The sequence below is a fragment of the Podarcis muralis genome, chromosome 1 (assembly GCF_964188315.1).
Source record: "Podarcis muralis chromosome 1, rPodMur119.hap1.1, whole genome shotgun sequence".
Lineage (NCBI taxonomy): Eukaryota > Metazoa > Chordata > Lepidosauria > Squamata > Lacertidae > Podarcis > Podarcis muralis.
Genome location: NC_135655.1, coordinates 16,621,201 through 16,636,822, shown reverse-complemented (window position 1 = coordinate 16,636,822; position 15,622 = coordinate 16,621,201). Strand labels below are relative to the sequence as shown.

Sequence of the window (15,622 nt, the reverse complement as noted above, 5' to 3'; positions counted from 1 at the left end):
ATTCTTAATATAATCCCAAGTATAGTGACAATGAGAAGAGCCTATCATGGTAGAATCAGCTGCATCTGATGATTTATGTACACAGAATTCCCCTTGTACAGGTATAACTCGTAATGGTTTAGTTGAGTTCCATCCGGGGAAATTCTGTATTTCTGTTTGGTGTGGCATTTCGCTTACCATACCAATGGCATCTAATGGTATCGGTAATAAGGGCATACCTCCCTCTGAATCATCTGGCCCAAGAGAGCAAACAAGGCAATTGGTCCTATTTGCAACATTGGCTACCATTTCAGCTAAACCTACCCACATATTGTGGTCATGGCTGAATCCATATTTAGCAAATTTGGTCAGATTCAAGGACCCTTCCCCTTCCCAAGGGATCAGGATTAATAATAAAATCATGTTGATGTCTAGCATATGCATTCCTTCCACAAAAGATTACCTTATTGTGATAGCAAATAAATATTAGTCCCAATATAATTCCCCCAGTGACAGAAATGGGGAACCACCAAGACCAAAACATATATCCCGAGGATCCCCAATGAGTAATATCTCTGATAATTGTTCCACAAGGGGGGGCAGTCAATCAATTGTATAAGAGAATCTTCCCTTTCACAATCACTGGTTCAGATGCTCCTCAAGCTTCAGGCGTGCGCAGGTCAGCCAGCTTCCAGGTTGTGGCTGCAGCAGGCCGGTCGTCTAATGTTGCCCGTGACCTAGCCCGTTCCCGGTAGGGCTAGATACAGGGGTTTTTGGAGAGAGTCAGTTTTAAAGGATTAGAGGGGTCACCTTTGCACGTCCAACTGCCTTCGGACTTCTTCAAACGGGAGTGATGAATCCAGGGGGTCACCTCAGCTACCTTCACCGCTGTTGGAGTAGAGAGCAGGACGGTGTAAGGTCCACGCCACTTAGGTGCGAGTGGATCACGTTTCCACTCTTTCACCCATACGCTATCGCCAGCCTGGAACTGATGAATCGGCTCGGCAATGCTGCACGGCGTGCGCTCGAGGACCCACCTGTTAAGAGAAACAAAAACACGGGAGAGAGATTGCACTTGTCCCTGTGTCACATGGTCTCCTATTTGTTTAAGATCAGCTGGAATATCCTGAACAAAGGAGGGCGGTCTCCCATACAGGAGCTCAAAAGGTGACAACTTAAGTCTTTTTGTGGGTGCACACCGAACACGAAACAGTGTTATGGGTAACACATCTACCCATCCCAATCCCGTTTCCTGGGTTAATTTTGCCAATTGGGTTTTCAGAGTCCGATTCATTCTTTCAGTTTTCCCTGAACTCTGAGGCCTATAGGCTGCATGCAGTCTCCATTTCACTTGTAGGACTCGACATACTTCTTGTACTACTTGATCAATGAACGCTGGCCCATTATCACTTCCAATGCATCTAGGTAATCCAAACCTCGGGATCAATTCAGTGAGGAGTCTCTTAGTTACCTCTCGTGCCTTTTCAGTTCGGGTGGGAAAAGCTTCAACCCATCCGGTAAGAGTGTCTACAAACACAAGGAGATACTTGAATCCCTTAGAAGGGACCAGCTCTGTGAAGTCCACAATTAGACTTTCCATGGGGACATATCCCACATGTTGGATTCCAGGAGGTTGTACCGGTCCCTGCCTGGGATTGTTTTTAGCACAAAGAACACATTTCTGTGAAATGCAAGTTGCTAATTGTGATAGGTTAATAATATACAACTTCCGACTGAGACTCTCTCTGGTTGCAGTACCGCCAAGGTGAGTAGATTCATGATAATTTCTTACAATTGTGCCTGCTAGATGATGAGGTACATAAATCCTATTGTCCGGCAGGATCATCCAACCGTCCTTCACAACTGCTCCTTCCTGTTCAGCCCACTTCCTCTCTTCTGGGGTATAGTGAGGTTTAACTTCTTCTGGAACTACCTCTGGTATGAGGGCTGCTATAAATCCTCCCACAGGCTTTTGGGCTGCCTCTCAGGCTGCTTTGTCAGCAGCATGATTTCCTCTGGTTATTGGATCCCTTCCTCGTCGATGACCTTTGCAATGCATTACAGCAATCTGTTCTGGAGCCCATACTGCTTCTAACAGGATTTCTACTTCAGGTCCATATTTCAAGGCCTTCCCGTGGGCTCCTATTAGACCTCTTTCTTTCCATAGAGCTCCATGTGCATGCAGGGTTAAGAAGGCATATTTAGAATCAGTATAGATGTTTGCCTTACATCCGGCTGCCAATTGCAGAGCTCTAGTTAAACCTATAAGTTCAGCTTTTTGTGCTGAGGTGCCGGCAGGCAAAGCTTCAGCTTCCACAACTTCCTCATTGGTGACCACAGCATACCCTGCTCGTCTGGCACCTTCATGCAGGTAACTGCTACCATCAGTATAATATACAACATCTGGATTTTTCAATGGTTCATCTTTCAGATCAGGTCTACTGGAATAAACTTCATCCATTACTTGGAGACAATCATGTGATTCCTCATCACCTACCTCTGGTAGGGGCAGCAAAGTCGCTGGATTGAGCATATTCACTACTCGTAGATGAATCCTGGGATTTTCACACAATAGGCCTTGGTATCTAGCCATCCTTGGGTTCGTTAGCCAATAACTACCCTTATATTCCATGAGTGTCAGAACAGCATGAGGTACATTCACATACATCGTCTGGCCGAAGGTAAATTTATCAGCTTCTTTGACAAGGCTTGCAGTGGCCGCTACTGCCCTTAGGCATGGAGGCCATCCTTTTGCTACTGAGTCCAATTGTTTTGACAAATAAGCTACTGGACGGTTCCAACTTCCTAATCTCTGGGTCAGGACTGCCGCTGCAATCCCATTCTGTTCATGTACATACAGCTGAAAGGGTTTTTCCGAATTAGGCAGTCCAAGGGCTGGGGCCTCCATAAGTCGTTGTTTGATAACTAAAAAGGCTTGTTGCTGCTCAGGTCCCCATACGAATGGGTCCTTTTCTGCACCTCGAGTGCTTTCATGTAAGGGCTTGGCCAGACTGCTGAAATCAGGTATCCATAGTCTACAAAACCCTGCTGTTCCCAGGAATCCTCTAAGTTGTTTCCTTGTGGTAGGTTCCTTGATAAGGCAAATAGCTTCTTTCCTCTCTGGTCTCAATGCTCGTTGTTGGTGTGAGATGTCAAAGCCCAAATATTTGACCTTTTCTAAACATAACTGTGCCTTTTTCTGGGAAACTCGGTAGCCAGCTTGCCAGAGCAAGTGGAGCAGTTCCTCTGTCCCTTCTTTACAGGTATCAAAATCCTTTGCTGCTAGTATAAGGTCATCTACATATTGCAGAACCACCTTTTCTCCAGGTATTGAGGGGTAACTTGTTAGATCCTTCGCCAAGGCAGTGCCAAATAAAGTTGGGGAATTTTTGAATCCCTGGGGCAATCTTGTCCAGGTTAGCTGGCCTTTTGTTCCTGTTAAAGGGTCTTCCCACTGGAAGGCAAATATAGGTTGGCTCTGTGGTGCCAGCCGGCAACAGAAGAATGCATCTTTCAAGTCCAATACAGTAAAAAATGTTGCTTCTGGTGGGATCAAACTCAGCAGGGTATATGGGTTTGGTACATTTGGGTGCAAGGTCTCGATAGCCTGGTTTACGAGCCTCAAGTCCTGTACTGGCCTGTATTCATCTGTCCCAGGTTTCCGAACAGGCAAAAGAGGTGTGTTCCATTCTGATTGGCAGGGCTTAAGCAGACCATATTTTAATAGGCGGTCCAAATGTTTCTGGATGCCCTCTGCTGCTCGCCGGGGTAAAGGATATTGCTTTACAGATACAGGGGTAGCCATAGGTTTTAAGGTTACTACAATTGGAGCTATATTCTTGGCCATTCCTGGTGGGCTATTTTCGGCCCATACTCCTGGTGGCACCTGTAGGGTTCGGAGGAGCTTGTTTAATTCTGTATCCAATGTGGGTTGGACTTGCAAGGCTGACATTAGGCGCCATGATTGTTCCTTAGGTACTGAGAGGGTAATTATTCCTGCTGCCTTTGATGGCAGTTTCATTTCTGGACCTCGAGGAGTGAAGGTGATTTGGGCCTGCAGTTTGGACAGCATATCTCTACCTAAGAGAGGTATTGGACACTCAGGTATATACAAAAACTGATGGGTTAAACGATGTCCCCCAATCTGGCATTCCAAAGGTTGGAGGAAAGACCTCTTAGCTGACTGACCAGTGGCACTTTTAATGACTACACTTTTGGATGCCTTTTTCTGCAATAGTTCTGGGAGTACTGAGTATTCAGCCCCAGTATCAATCATAAAGTCTATTAAATGGCTCCCTAATTGAATCGTGACCGTGGGCTCCTGGAAGCCTAACTTTATGGAGTCCGGTCGTTCCTAGTCTTGGGTAAAATCCTCCTCTGCCAGTCCAATGAAATTGTCTCTACTCTGTCCTTGTCCAGGTCTCTGATATCTTCCATTTCGGATCATTCCCCGTCCCCGTCCCTGGTTTCTTGGGCCGGAGCCTGGGCCTGGGCCTGGGCCTGGGCCTGGGCGTACTTCTTCCAACCTCAGGGGTTCAGGACACTCCCGCTTCCAATGACCCTCCTTCTTGCAATTCGCACATTGATTCCTTCCCAGTGGTGGATTCCTTCCCCGCCCTCTTCCTCCATTTAAGGGGCGGTAGTCTTGCTTCACTGCTGTGGCTAGCATTACCATCTTTTCCTTCTGCCACTTCTTCTTCTCTTGCTTCTCAGCCTCATCCCTATTCCGATAAACTCGGCGTGCAATGGCCATAATTTGGCTCATCAGCATCCCTTCCCATCCTTCTGATTTCTGAATTTTCTTACGAATGTCAGAAGCGCACTGGGCCACAAATGTAGCAGTAATCATTCTACTGTTTTCAGGGGCTTCAGGGTCAAAAGGAGTCCATATACGATAGGCTTCCTGCAGCCTCTCTAAAAAGTCTCCCGGACTCTCATTTGGTTTCTGTTCTACTTCTGAGACTTTAGACATATTAGTGGGCTTCTGGCACGCCCTGCGGATACCTTGCACAAGCGTCTGGCGGTAGGTGGTAAGCCTGGCCAGGTGAATTGCATTGTTTGGATCCCAATTAGGATCTTCCAAGGGAAAGTTGTCTTGGAGATGACGGTCAATATTAAAAATATTTCCCACTCTGGCCTGCTCACGCAAATATATCTGTGCCTTTTCAATTATGTCTCTTCTTTCCTCAGTGGTGAACAGAGTATTCAGAAGCTGGCGACAATCTGTCCAAGTAGGACTATGAGTATTTACTATTGAAGTCACCAAGTCCATCATAGCCTGAGGTTTTTCTGCGAAAGATGGGGTGTGTGTTTTCCAATTCATCAGATCCGTAGTTGTGAATGGAATGTACTGCAGGGTCGAAGTTCGAGGTGGCCGTGGTCCAGGTAGCCCATTAACCAGCACAGGCTCCTCAAGTGCATCAAATACTCTTCTAAGAGGGGCTACTACGTGACCTTTTTCTTCACTTTGCTCTAGGGGCCTCAAATCATAGGGGATGGTATTTGTCCCAAGGCGTTCTTTTAGCAGCTTTATACGCCTGGCTGTATTGCTTGCTGACCGATTAAGGTCTCCCTGTAACTTCTGTAATAATTCTCTAGGACTTGGATGTACAGGGGTTTGGGGTAGGCAATCAGTTGTTCCACTAAAAGAGACTGTAGATGGAGTTCTACTGGGACTCACAGATGGAATAACCACTTCTGCTTGGGCTTCATTATAGGACTCCAATGCCTCCTGAAGATATTTATCATAATCTATCAAGGAGTCAAGTTCTGTGTCTCTACCCCCATTATTCGTTCCACTTTCTTGCCTTGGGGTTACAACTGGTGGAGGGTTTGGATTAGGCTCCCTTCGATGTGGAGCATAGGGTGGAGGTGGAAGCACCTCTTCCTCTGGTCCCTCAAAAATGGGTTTGAGTTTATTTGGCAAGATTCCTTTCCTAGCTTCGGCTTTTACAGCCAATAATTTGCATTGTTGGACTTTGCATTCCCTTATCCATGGAGGATTTTTATTTAATGTGCCAGGAATCTATATATGAAAATTGTTCTGGGCACCCTCCAGTTTCTTTGGTGATGTTAGACCAAAGTTTGCTTACTAAATTTATATCAAAAGTTCCCTGAGATGGCCATCCAGTATTTTGTTTCGGCCACTCTAATTCACATAACGTTCTCAAGCGCTCTGGCGTCATTTTGACTCCATATGCCCCTGAGAAGGCTTTCTTAAAATTATTTAACATACATTCAAGAGGTGTATTTCCCCCCTTTGAACCCCCAACTCCCATTGTATGGCCCTGTGAAGTATCCACTCAGTCACTCACACACACGCTTCGTGGGGTTTCTTGCCCAGATGGAGTCGCCTCACTGGGAACCGAAGTACTACCCACTCCACACTCAGGTCAGCTACAGATTGCTCTGTACTTTCTCACACATACAATGCGCAAGATACTTCACCACACTCTACCTCCCATTCTTCCCTTTTCCCCCACCAGACCACCATCTGATATACCCAACCACCTAGCGTACTCAGTTCCCACTTACTGAGACGCAGAAGTTTGATCAAGACTTCTCTTCCTCCCAATTAATTGGAGGGCCAAAAATCCCTTTGTGCACTTACCCTTGGTTGGTTCCGTTTCCCCCCGGTCCGTCGCCGCCAGTGAGCAGGGTATCAGACAGACGAGACTTCTGCGTTCCCCCTGGAAAAATTTACCAGTGCGCGCTGGAAAAGCAGTTTAGAGATCCTCTCTCTTGTACCCTGCCCAATAGGGCGAAGGGACTGCGTTCCAGCAGACCACTTATCCGAGTCACAGGCGCACCATAAAATGTAGCACCCTGCTTGTGGTTAACGCTTAGCTGGAATGAAATATTCAACGCAGCAATAGAGAAATTAAAATAATAATTTATTTGTCAGACAAATAAATGAGAGGCACAGTGGTATATGGTTACCAAGCTCTGGCCTGCCTTCCTGCCATTATGGCCAGCACTTATATTCCCTTAATCCAGCCCCCTTTGCTCCTCCTTGGGCTGCCTCTGTCCAATCAGCCTGGTTGGATTTCCTATTGGCTGTTTGCTAGAACCAATCACAATAGATACACCCATTTCCTTCTATCCTTATAAGGGAGACAAAGAGCTATATATAAATGACAAATAAGTAATAATATATCTTACATGGAATCTTAATTACCAGCTCACCTCTTGCCCTCCTTGCCCTATTGCCTTCTAAAACAAATGGTTAATCTTAAATTTTTATCTTAAACATATGTCAAGGATCTTGAGTTTCACATCAACATTGAAAGATCTCCTTCATTTGAAGGTTTCTAAACAAATGCCTGACAACTATATATCAGGACCGCCCAGATGGCGTCTTCCTGTCCGGCAGGGGGGCTAGGCTGGTGGCTGACTTAATTTCAGGATAAATACAACTCTTACAACTATATGAAATAAGAATCTAGCATTTCTTAAATCCTTTGCATAATTACATTTAAGCCAATATATTTAATACATAATATATATAGCTTTTTAAAAGGAAAAGAAATCTTTGCAGAGTAAAAGGATCTCAATTTAAAAAGAAACAAGGAACAGCTTTTAAAACGCTTCCCAAAATACCAGCCAGCCAGATGCTTAGCCTTTTTGACCTTTAGGCAAATGACTCTTTGTATATTGAGAGGCCGAATGGCAAAACCTTACTATTTACCTACCACTTTTACAACTTAGTTGTACTCTACAGCAAGCAGGTCAGTGACCTGCTTCTCAGCCTTTTTATGACCGCAATAAACCAGGGGGCCCTTTGCTTGCCAGCTGCTTGCTGGAGCCGCTTGCTGGTTTTCTACCTTGGAAGAAACATTATTTTTAGAATTTTAGGAACCTGATCAAAATATAAGCCAATATAAGCCTTGATTAAAAATGCAGTCTATATTCAGATGCCTCAAAAGTAGCTGCCCCTTAATATGCATTATTGGACATTTCTTTCCCTCACAGACTCATGTTTTCATGCATCCATCCATGTTTATTTGCATTCTTTGGTTATAGAACTGCACCCCCCAGATTCTAAGACGTGTGGATTTCAAAGGAGAGCTGTGTTTCAGTTTGCATATTGGTTCAGCAAGTGCAAATTTGGTCTGTTCAAGTGAAAATGCAACCTGACTTTCTCTCCAATCCCTTTAGTGTTCATCTTATTCTGGAATTCAGGGCCACACAAGAATGCTGGGTATTTCTTTTTTCATTAGATCTAGAGTTCTTGATTTTCAGAGGCAGCAGAATCTTCGGGGTCTGTCCAGAAGTAACCCCCATTGAGTTAATTTGGACTGACGCCCAGGGAGCTGTGTACAGAATTTTAGCCTAAATTGTGTGATACCCATCCTAGTCCATTTAATTAATTTATTTATTTATAGGCCACTCTCTAGCAAAAACGTCTCTGGGTGGCTCACATGATTAAAAACAACAACAACAAGCTACAAATGCAGCAAGCATAGAATAAGAGTATGAAGAAGCAAAATGCAACAAGTTCAAAACAGATAAAATGAAAGAGAGAGCAGAAAATAAAAAACCGCAAGAGATAAAGTAACCTTAAAAATGGCGACATGATTTTAAAGGTGGGGGGAATTATATATATATATATATATTAGCTTTTACATATATTTTCAAAACAAAACATAACATCTCCTCTCATCTTATACAACATTTTGGCTATAAGCCTAGGACTTCCATCAACCATGTCTAGTAATTTTCAACCTTCATCTCTTAATCTTGCATTTCATTATCTTAACTATTACTTTTAATAATCCATGACTTAAAGTCCATTCTCATAATTTTTTTCTGTAATATTTTATATACCGTATTTTTCGCTCTATAAGACTCACTTTTTCCCTCCTAAAAAGTAAGGGGAAATGTGTGTGCATCTTATGAAGCGAATGCAGGCTGCGCAGCTATCTCAGAAGCCAGAACAGCAAGAGGGATTGCTGCTTTCATTGCGCAGCGATCCCTCTTGCTCTTCTGGCTTCTGAGATTCAGAATATTTTTTTTTCTTGTTTTCCTCCTCCAAAAACTAGGTGCGTCTTGTGGTCTGGAGCGTCTTATAGAGCGAAAAATACGGTAGTTCTCCTTACAAAACTTGTATACAAGTGCAGTCAGTTGATTGCAATTGTTTTTCAAATAACTAGGCGTATTTCCTCCAATCTTTCAAGAATTTCTGGTCCCGCTGGTTTCAAATTCTCCCTGTCATCTTATCCAATTCCGCGTAGTCCATTAATTTCATCTGCCACTCCTCTTTTGTCGGTAATTCTTCCTGCTTCCATTTATTTGCCAATAATACTCTTTCTGCCATTGTCACATATAAAAAAGTGGGGAGCATTTTAAATACAAACAAGGGATTTGACTGGCACTGAAAATACTAACTTCAAGACATATTTAAAGCATGTGACTTCCCCCAAAGAATCATGGGAATATAGTTTGTTAAAGGTGCTGGGAATTGTAGCTCTGTGGAGAAGAAACTGTGATTCCCAGCTTTGGGGGAAGTTGTGTCTTTAAAATGTGCATTAGATGTACAGTTGCCACCCATATTTGTGAGCTTAGAGTGAACCCTAGAAGATGCCCCAGAGTCCTCTGCAACATGGTGAAACGTTATGGCAGACACTCGCTGTGTCCTTGGCAGACATCTTGCGCTTACTCATCTGGGAGGAAGCCCCATTGAATTCATTGTAAGATACTTATGAGTACATCTGAAGGCAGCCCTGTTGAGGGAAAGCTGTTAATGTTTAACAGACCACTGTATTTTAATCCTTTGTTGGAAGCCGCCCAGAGTGGCTGGGGAAACCCAGCCAGATGGGCGGGGTATAAATAAATAAATAATAATCATAACTATTACATCATCATCATTTTTAATTTGTATACCGTCCTTCTATCTTACAATACTCAAGGTGGTTCACAAGCAGAAGAAACAAACAATGTACATCTTATAACAATCTAATACAAAAATGTGATAATAAAACATAACTTTAAAATAGGAAACCTATATCAAAAAAGCCCCTTCATGGATCACTGCCTTGCCGTGGCGAAGGGGCTTGAATAACTCAGAGAAGCTATGAACTATGCTGAGCAGGGCACCCAAGATGAACCATAAAGAAGGCTGATCACCGAAGAATTGATGCTTTTGAATTATGGTGCTGGAGGAGACTCTTGAGAGTCCCATGGACTGCAAGAAGATCAAACCTCTCCATTCTTAAGGAAATCAGCCCTGAGTGCTCACTGGAAGGACAGATCCTGAAGCTGAGGCTCCAATACTTTGGCCACCTCATGAGAAGAGAAGACTCCCTGGAAAAGACCCTGATGTTGGGAAAGATGGAGGGCACAAGGAGAAGGAGACGACAGAGGATGAGATGGTTGGATGGTGCTCTTGAAGCTACCAGCATGAGTTTGATCAAAATGCTGGAGGCAGTGGAGGACAGAAGTGCCTGGCGTGCTCTGGTCCATGGGGTCACGAAGAGTCGGACACGACTAAACGACTAAACAACATATCAAAAAAGTAACATTCAACAATCATTAGAATAGTATGAAATAATAATAATAATAACATATAAAAGTTAAACAGAAATCCACTCAGCAGTTACAATAAATAATTTCTAAATCAATAAAACAAAGACAAGCCACAGTACATAAGATAATACAATACAAATTGAGAAGCAGAGACTAGAGGGTGGGGCAAGGCAGGTGGAAGGAGGCCTTGCCTGATGGAGTCTCTCCCCTTACCCATATGTAAAGGAGCAGTAGTCAATGGGGTAGTCAATGGGGTGCCGTCCAGATGTTGCCAGGCAATTCCCATTAATCCACATGGCTGGTGGCCAGTGACAATGGGAATCATCATCCACAACATCTGGAGGACACCAAATGGCTACTTCCCACATAAAGGATTCCCTGAAGATAAAGCGTTTTTGAAAAATTGCTGTGTCTCTGCTATAAACGACATCCAGCTACTTCGTGTCAGTGATCAAATACTCCAAAATATCAAATGCCAGCTAGCAGATAATGAAATCAGATAACACTGGGTGCCAAGGAGAGGCAGCCAGTAGCCACAGGATATCTGGAGAATAGCCAAATATTCAGGGACTACTTGGAGAAGGTCCAGCATCAATATTCTCAAAGGAGAATTTTGGGAGAAGATCGATTTCAGCCTTTTCTGTGCTCCCAAGACTAGGAGACCCTGGCCAGGCATATTCCTGGCAGACCCGAGAAACTGAAGCCACCCCAGTCTGTGTATCTTTACATTTAGAACTCTCAATAGACATAAATTGTTTCCTTTCGCTCCAGCTGCAAATGATTAGGTGTGATAATGAGGTCGATGTTAGAAAACAATTATGCGATAGTGGTGAGTCTGAAAGACTCACCACTATCACATAATGTGAAGCCTTTCTATTTGCTTCCTGTCATTCAGAAGAACTTTATATGGGGAGGGGGAGGAGAGGGAGAGAGGGAGAGAGTGGGGAAACCCACAACCACAACAGGAAAGGTTAAACAAGGACGCACACACACACAAAAATTCTTAGTCAATCAAAGTGCGTAATGTGCAAAGTTGTTCCAGCTTGCTCTTCTGAGTGCCAAGGCTGCTGGAGACCAGCATACTGTACTTATAGCGTAATGCTCTATACATAACATGAAACTCTGCCTGGCAATGATTAAACAAGCAGCGCAAGGAGAGGGGAGTTTCCTCCACCCACTTGCAGAACACCATTGGCCTCTTTTTATCGTTCTTTAGATAATCCACCCATTGAGGGCCCACCTCCTGATTGATGGGATTCCCTTACGCAGGAGGCAGGTGGTCTGACGCACGTGTTGTAGGACTTACACCTTTAAATACACACGCACACACAACTGCAAATCACAGGACCGAATCATGGAGAAAGCCAGCTATCAGTCTGATCTCCAAAGAACATGGGAGGGAGGAGCAGAAGGGGGGTGTAGCTTTGGATTCATGTCAAACACAGCTAGGGCTTTCCCAAAGCTCTAAGCAGTGTAAATATCCAACATACATTGAAAAATCTGGGCAGGTTTCTTTTGCATACATGTCTGCATAATTGCTCACTTAACCACCTTCTTCCCTCACCCCACCCCAACATCTCCCACAATGCCAGATGCTTGTTTTGATTGAAGTTGCACAGACACCAACCCAGGAGAGGAGGAGGAGAAGAAGCTGCACAGAGACCGAGCCCCATTCATTCCTTTTTTATTTTTTATTTTTGTCCCCTACTCCGGTGCACAGACAGGCAGCTTTTGTTCTTCAGGCTGTGCACAAACCCACAAGGGGGCAGAATCGGCTAGAAAAGGGAGAGACCTGGCTATCTGAGTCAACAAGACCCTAGCCAACTTAGCGTAAAACTAGCAACATGGAAGGAGAGAGCACAATCCAAACTTGTTCAAGCTGCACTTTCCCAACAGAGTTGTAAGGGCTGGTCTTAACATTCTACTGCAAACCCACAGGAGGAGATGGAAATTCTGAACACTACTGCATATTGCCAGATAGATAGATAGATAGATAGATGATAGATAGATGATAGATAGATAGATAGATAGATAGATAGATAGATAGATAGATAGATGATAGATGATAGATAGATGATAGATAGATAGATAGATAGATAGATAGATAGATAGATGATAGATAGATGATAGATAGATAGATAGATAGATGTAGATAATAAGACGGAGGGAGGGGGCTGCCAAATATCCAGATTTTCCCAGACATTAGCAGGATTTCAAAGTCGGAATTAAAATCCAGGGGGGATTTCCAAAAGACCAATTGTCTTTTGGAATTTCGATTGTCCAAGTCAATTGAAATATCGCCAGTTTTTTGGCATTTTTGTAAACAACTTCGGGTTTGTTTAAAAATGCTCAAAAACTTTTGGGGTGTGCTGGTTTTTACTTTTTGAAATATGGCAACCCTAAGAAAGATGTAATAAAGCAGTGCAAAGTCAATGATGCATATCTTCCCCTGATTCTTTTCTCTTTCTTTCTTTCTTTCTTTCTTTCTTTCTTTCTTTCTTTCTTTCCTTCATGCAGGGAGTCTCCCCACTTCCCTGGGGGAAAACTGAAATATGACATGCCACCAACCCTCGGTCTGAGTGAAATTGTCAGTTTCAGTTTCTCTCCATTTCCCCCCAAACTTAAATTCAGTTCTCCCCATTTCCACATCAATTTGTGATATCTTTTTTAATTAAAAGAAAGTGCCCGTGAAAATTCATCAGCATTTGGATGCAAATTTCTCCTAAAACACACTTTTTTTGCAAAGCAAAAATGTAATGCATTTTTCTACATTGTTTTCACCAATATATTCATTTTAAAATGCACACTTTTTGTACATATTACTAGGCCAGAGAGCTGCGTTGCAAAAATTGGGAGAAGTGCAAGCTCTGAGAGCTGTGTTTTGGTTCACATCCTGTTTCGAATAGTGCAGACTTGGTGGGTTCCCCTTTAAATACGAACTGAATTGAATTTCTTCCCCCCACCCCTAACCAGCACCACCTGTGAGCTGCACTAATGCAACCCAACATGCTGCCACTTCGTTCCGCATAATCTGAGGATCAGCTCCTCTGCTCGGATTTTGCTTTTTTACTGCTACTTCTTGCACTGCTTGAGTAACCTTAGAAGCCCCAGATCATGTGGGAGGAGTTCATGACTCAGCTCCTTCCCACACTGGCTTCGTCGCTCTCAGAACAGAATGTAAGATCATAAGAAGAAACCCACTGGGTCAGACCAAAAGGCAACCGAGTCGAGCATCCGATTCCTAAAGTGGCCAACCACGTGAGAAGGCCACAGGCAGGGCATGAGCACAATAGCACTTTCATGCTAGTGAGCCACAGCAACTGGGATTCAAAGAAACGCCTTCTCCTATACTGGAGGAAATAGAAGCTCTGTGACTAGCAGATCCGATAGCCTTAAACTCCCTCAATTCATCTAATCCTCTTTTGGAGACATCTAAGTAGGTGACCATCAGAACATATTGTGGTAGCAAATTGCATCCTTTAAATATGTGCTGTGTGAAGAAGTCATTTGTGGATGAAGGAGCTAAGAATTATTATTATTATTATTATTATTATTATTATTATTATTATTATTAATGGCCTCCATGGGGCTGTCCCTGAATAAGTTTGGCCCAACTCATAGCCGCGGACATGCCTTAGACTTGGTGTTTACCTCTACAGATGTTGGTGATCTGACATTATCTAAAAGCGAAACAAAAGAAGTGCCATGGTCAGATCACTTCCTGGTGCAACTGGACTTCTCCGCGACCCTTCCCCTCTGCAGGGAGGTGGGACCGATTCGGATGGTCCGCCCCCGCCACTTAATGGATCCAATTGGCTTCCAGAGAGTGGTAGGGGATGTTTTATCCCAAGTTGATGGCCTTTCAGCTGATTCCCTGGTGGCCCGCTGGAATGCGGAGTTAACCAGGGCTATTGACTGTCTGGCTCCGAAGCGCCCTCTCCGATTGCATGGAGCCCGGACAGCCCCGTGGTTTTCCCCGGAGCTGAGGGTGATGAAACAATCGTTGAGACGGCTAGAGCGCCGGTGGCGGAAAACTCATTCTGAATCAGACCGGACACGGGCTAGAGCTCAACGTCGAGCCTACCAAGTGGCAATGGCGACGGCGAAGAGGGCCTTCTTCACCGCCTCCATTGCATCTGCAGAAAACAGCAGCAGGAGACTTTTTCAGGTAGTTCGCAATCTATCGGAACCACCTGCACCACCGGGGCCTGGTAGGGACCCCAAGATCTCCTGCAATGCTTTTGCAAAGTTTTTTGCAGATAAAGTCGCTCAGATTCAGAAGGAGGTAGACTCCACCGTGGGAGCAGGGCCAGGGTGGGAGAGTGCTAGAGTTCTGTCTGGTCCTGTTACATGGGATCAATTCCAATCTGTTACCTCCGAGGATGTGGACAGGCTGCTTGGACAAGTGAAACCGACCACCTGTCTCCTGGATCCTTGCCCATCCTGGCTGATAAAAGCGAGCCGGGAAGGGCTGGGCGATGGGCTCTGCGGGGTGGTGAATGCTTCCCTCTATGAGGGAGCCTTCCCAGACCCGCTGAAAGAGGCGGTCATTAAACCGCTTCTTAAAAAAACATCTTTAGACCCAGCCAATTTGGCCAACTATCGCCCAGTCTCAAATTTACCATTCTTGGGCAAGGTGATTGAGCGGGTGGTTGCCAGACAACTCCAAGCACGCCTGGAGGATGCGGACCATTTGGATCCCTTCCAATCGGGATTCAGGCCTCACCATGGGACTGAAACTGCCTTGGTCGCGCTGGTTGATGATCTCCGGCGGGCTAGGGACAAAGGTGAGAGCTGTTTCCTAGTTCTGCTGGATCTCTCAGCGGCCTTTGACACCATCGACCATAACATCCTTCTGGACCGTCTAGAGGGGCTGGGAGCTGGGGGCACTGTTATACGGTGGTTCCGCTCCTTTCTCCTGGGCCGTGTCCAGAAAGTGGTGGTGGGGGATGAGTGTTCAGACCCCTGGGCTCTCACTTGTGGGGTGCCTCAGGGTTCCGTCCTCTCCCCCATGCTTTTTAATATCTATATGAAGCCGCTGGGAGAGATCATCAGGGGGTTTGGGCTGGGTGTTCATCAGTATGCAGATGACACCCAGCTCTACCTCTCCTTTAAATCA

General features: G+C 44.6%; 1 long non-coding RNA gene across 1 annotated transcript; it reads right to left on the bottom strand.

Annotated features, from left to right (window-relative positions):
- Positions 1-380: 380 nt before the first annotated feature.
- On the bottom strand, positions 381-7,888 carry LOC144326905 (uncharacterized). Its single transcript, XR_013391792.1, has 2 exons — positions 6,590-7,888; positions 381-867 (listed from the first exon to the last, which is right to left on the bottom strand). It is a non-coding gene; the product is annotated as an uncharacterized LOC144326905 (long non-coding RNA).
- Positions 7,889-15,622: the final 7,734 nt, after the last annotated feature.